This window comes from Palaemon carinicauda, chromosome 7, assembly GCF_036898095.1.
Source record: "Palaemon carinicauda isolate YSFRI2023 chromosome 7, ASM3689809v2, whole genome shotgun sequence".
Lineage (NCBI taxonomy): Eukaryota > Metazoa > Arthropoda > Malacostraca > Decapoda > Palaemonidae > Palaemon > Palaemon carinicauda.
In genome coordinates, this window is record NC_090731.1 from 134,362,502 (window position 1) to 134,367,964 (window position 5,463).

A 5,463-nucleotide genomic window follows, 5' to 3' on the forward strand; every position below is an offset into this window, starting at 1 on the left:
GAACGTTATGATTAAATATCTATAATTGTGCTTATTAGTATTATTCAATATATACTAGATAAAAATCTGACAACTGTTAGTCCAGACCGAACATGATCGTCATCAGATATTCAAAACTACCTGAAAGTGCTTGTGACAACTATATTATACAAAAATATTAATCTTTTAATATATATATATATATATATATATATATATATATATATATATATATATATATATATATATGATATGCTATTCTCCTACCAGCACAGTATAGGTATACAAACATAGTGTCAATGAAAGTAACAATGCAGAATAAATACAACTTAGGCAAAGGGAAAACAAAACAACATTCTTTTCCCCACCATTGCTTCTTGCACTAACGATATCAAGAGCATTTATTGCAAAAGTGAAGCCTCTCTTGGAATTGTACATAAATGAACTAAGTAGATGGACATGACATTTGGGTCATATGGACTAGTGCTTGATATTTGAAGGAAGGTTTTCAACCCATCATTTCTAATATTTTGTATGTTAATGATGAAATCATAAGGGATGGAAAAAGAAAGGAAATGATCTAGAAAACTTTACAGACCGAAAGTTGAAAGGCAATAAACTTTCTGAAGAGGGATAAAAACTAAACTATTTCAAAGGTTGTTTCGCATCTAAGAGAATCCTGACAATCTAGCCCTTTAATTCTTTCTTAGTTTCAAAGCACTGTACCTCTTCAACACAGTTTTGAATTTTCTTTAGGAAACATATCAACTTGATATATACTTTATAATATTTTATATTGTGAATTGCAGAAAAGGTTACACGTTTGGAGAGAGGAGATCAATTGCGAGTTACACCGAAGTAAAAGGTCGACAATTATGGATGGATATGGAAGAGGATCGGGTAAACATGAAACCTTATCATTTTGTAAATACAATTTGATTACGATTACTGTAATAGGTTTTATATATATATTTCTGTGGACTTAATTCGTGCATTATTAAAGCTACAGTATGTAATCTTTTTATTTTGAGAAACAGTATTTGGAATCGTGATAACTATGATAAAGTACAGTGCAATAAATCAGCCAACGTGAAAATATGCTTTAGTACACCTAACTTCTTGTCTTGACAACATGAAATATATCCTTCAGTACTATATTCATAATACTCAATTCGTTTTCATAAATTGCAAGTATGCCCAGGGAAAACTTGGCAGTCTTTAAAAGAACACTTCGGGAAAAATATTGGTCACAACTTATGGCTGTATAACATCAAACATCAGGGCAAGAAAAAACTAACGGCAAATTATCAAGTAAGCCTCAAGGTTTTATTGTAGACACCAGTGGCAGGCCCACTGGTCTAATTTAAATAATAATTCAAAATTAAAGTCAATTAGGCCTTCTGTCCAACCATGGTCGCATTTATAGGTGGACAGAAGATCTAGTATTGTTTTGACATGTTTACGTATCGGGCACACACATTAGATATCTGATGGCAGGTGGGGCGGATAGGCAGGCTCCTCGCTGCTCTGCTTGCAAAGTAGATGTATCCGTTGAACATAATAATTTAATCAATATGTCCCTTGGGGAAATTTTAGGTGAGTGCTCCAGTGGAGCAGGTTGTACAGTTTATATAAGAAATTGGTATTTTTTATGAGTTATAGATCTATGGTTTTATTGCGATTTTAAATTTTAACCTGTTGTATAGATTTAATCTAATTATATTTTCCTTTTATTTATATACTTGTATTCTATATTAAAAGAAATATATATGCGCTGAATAGCCTTGCAGCTCCGGCGTTTGGCTTCGGGCCAAAAATTTCATAAATCAATCAATCAATTAATCCTAAGGAATTGAGGGTTTATTCCTATTCCTTCTATCCAAATGACCAGAGGTTTAACCCTATTCCTTCTAAACATATGACTTGAAGGGATTTGATCCCATTCCTTCTATTAAAATGACTAAAGGGATTTGATTCTATTTCTTCTATCCCAATGACCTAGGTAGTAGGTTGGCCAGGGCACCAGCTACCAGTTGAGATACTAGCGCTAGAGTTATGTGGTCCTTTGACTAGCCAGACAGTACTGCATTGGATCCTTCTCTCTAGTCACGGTTCACTTTCCCTTTGCCTACACATATACCGAATAGTCTGGCCTATTCTTTACAGATTCTCCTCTGTCCTCATTCACCTGACAACACTGAGATTACCAAACAATTCTTCTTCACCTAAGGGGTTAACTGCGGCACTGTAATTGTCCAGTGGCTACTTTCCTCTTGGTAAGGGTAGAAGAGACTCTTTAGCTATGGCAAGCAGCTCTTCTAGGAGAAGGACACTCCAAAATCAAACCATTGTTCTCTAGTCTTGGGTAGTGCCACAGCCTCAGCATCATGGTCTTTCACTGTCTTGGGTTAGTTCTCTTGCTTGAGGGTACACTCGGGCACTCTATCTCGTTTCTCTTTCTTTTGTGTTGTTTCAGTTTTCATAGTTTATATAGGAAATTTTTATTTAAATGTTATTGTTCTTAAATTATATTATTTTTCCTTGTTTCCTTTCCTCACTGGGCTATTTTACCTGTTGGGGCCCCTGGGCTTATAGCATCTAGCTTTTCCAACTAGGGTTGTAGCATAGCAAGTAATAATAATAATAAAGCTTTGATTGGACACTATTCCTGCTATCCAAATGATTAAATTTTGTATCCTATTTATTCTACTCAAATGACTACATAATTTTATCCTATTCTTTCTATCCAAATGACTAAATGATTTTACTATTCCTTGTGTCCAAAGGTCAAGGTGGAACAAAAGGTCGACCGAATAAACCGTAACCTTAACCACAAGTTAGCACATGGTTGTCACACAGATTTCAATTACGCCTAAGGTCTAAATTGATTCTGGCAAAAGCAAGCTGGTTTCGAGAAATAAGCTGCCGTGGCGGAGGTCTGCCATCTCTGGGTGCTTTTCTAGTCTTATAGTGTAAAGTCATTAATTTTGTTGGTTTTAACTTCACTTTTATTTGAAATTCAAGGTAATATTAGTGTTATTAACAAATAGAATAGCTACTCAAAAGAATGTTACCTAGAAATTATAGTAAAGTTAAATATAAATTCTTCTAAAATTAAAACTGTACATTCATAGTCATAAAAGAAGTAATCAGAGAAGTCTTAGTGTGACGGATAGATTTTAATACTGTTTTTAAAGTCTTTTAGAAACTTGTACAATTGAGAACTACAATTTCTTTTTCCAGAGCCAGAGACCCTACACATCTAATGATGCAAAATTCATCAAATAAATCATTCAGAATCATGGATATGAAAAATCTCCTGAAAAAAAGTTTTGGCAATTGAAGAAGACAACATAGTGTCAGGCCAGTGTCACTTACGGATTTACTGGATTGGATTCATGAATTTGAGCCTTTTGGATCAGTACTGTGTCTAGGGAGGCCATACAAGGCTTAGATGCAATTGGGGAGGGGGCCGCTTATGTAATACTATTTAGTAAAATTTGAAAGAGGTTGCAAGGAAAGTTGAAAGAACCAAAGCAAGACTGGAGGGAAAATAGAAGGCAAAACAGGGTCTGCAGCAAAGGGTTTAAAAGACACTCTTAAGACTTAAGTAAGGCCAGCAGTGTACCTGCAGTAATCCTTTGAGTGGTGTCACCTATGATCACTCTAAACAAGTGAGGTGACCATTACAATAACATGAGAAACCCAAGGAACCAAGTGTCTTTTTGCACTCAACACAACGGACAATCTAGGACGACTATAGCGCTCAATGTACTGATTTCTAATACAGAAAGTCCCCTACCCACGCTACAGGTGGGATATAGTCTTACATAAACTATTGGAGAAACTTGGGTGTACTTTACCATCATAAATATGTTTACATTAGCTTAGCGCAGTCAAGAATTCATGCAAGTTCACACCAGTCTCCTCGGTTTTGTTCTCTTTTTACCTGGACTCCGATGAAGCTTTGGTCTTCATCCATCCTCCTCTTCAGTGATTTATTTCAATTAAGATCTTTGTTGCTGCTGCCACAATATATTTTTCAAATAACTATTTTTCACCTTTTTATCATATATTCAAGCCATCTCAACTTTATCCTTACGTTTACTAGACTTGGGATAACGTATCACGGCCACTTTTTCATCCATAATGTGGTTTTTTTCCATCTCACCTTAATCTTAGTTTATTTTCTAGCCTTGAGATAGCGTATCATTGACACTTTTTTCATCCATATTTTTTACTCCTCGTGTACTAATAACTTTCTTTTTTATCAATAGGGTCATTCTATCCACTAGATGCATAGCTATCTCTTCCCACTTCCGGTCAAGCTGTAATTGCCTTTGTTTTATCTTCACTGCCCTGTTAAGATTACTGTACTGTAGAAACATGTATCACTGTCAGCTAATTTTTATCTGTTATAACTGTGCGATTGGATAAGTAAAATAAACGTCTCCATTAAAACCATATTACCTTAATCTACAGGAGTGGTATTTTGGTAAAAAATAATTAAGACTTTTTATTAACACATATCATTGAGCTTTATCATACAGTGAAAGAAATTTGAGCATTTAAAGTATTTAAAATGTGGAATCTTGGTGTAATTATAGAGGTGCTATTGCACTGTCATTGCAGGCAAATTCCTAAAGAAAAAAAAGTTCAGTGCATAAAAATTGAAAATGTCAAGAAATGCTGATGTACCAATAATTTTAAAATAGAATGGTTTAAGAGCTATCAAATAGGTTACTATGTATTCTATCATCTGCAATACTATACTATCAGTCATATCAGCTCTATGTTCATGTCAATAAAAATTCATGATTCTTATATATTTGGTAAATCTCATCACTTTCTTATGCATGTTTTTTAACCTAAAATATTCTAAGAATTTTGACCACCATTCGACTTCTACATTCTAGGTACAAGCTGGCAAAGCCTAAATGACCGTTGTATGAAGCGCGAAGTAGATGATGATGAATGGAGAAGGATTGAATTAAAAGCTCAAGATAGAGACGGCAGGCGAAATCTAACGGAAGCCATTAGCGTCAATAGGCGTAGGAGATGATGATAATGAGTTTAAGATAATTGCTAATTTTTTACACTTTTCCCATTAAAGACTTTGTACATTAGTGAGCTTGAATATAGTTCATGCTTTATGTACATAGATTAAGTGAGCTTCACCAATGCTTTATGTACATAGATTAAGTGAGCTTCACCAAGAGAAAGATTTGCTGTTCTGAATAAATAGTCTCGGTAAAATACCCTACAATTTAGGTTAATTAACCTTGATAATTTTTCAAGCAGCTAATAGGCCGACGTTTCCTTTCCTTATTTACAGTTTTTGGTTACTTGCGCTGCTGTTAATATGTATATCATCCTTACATAGTATTGTCTATAGTTTTTATTCTATATTGCTTAGAAGTAAGAGCATTGCTACTTGTACTTGGTTCAAGATATCAGTTGCTCATTTTTTACACTAATTTTTCC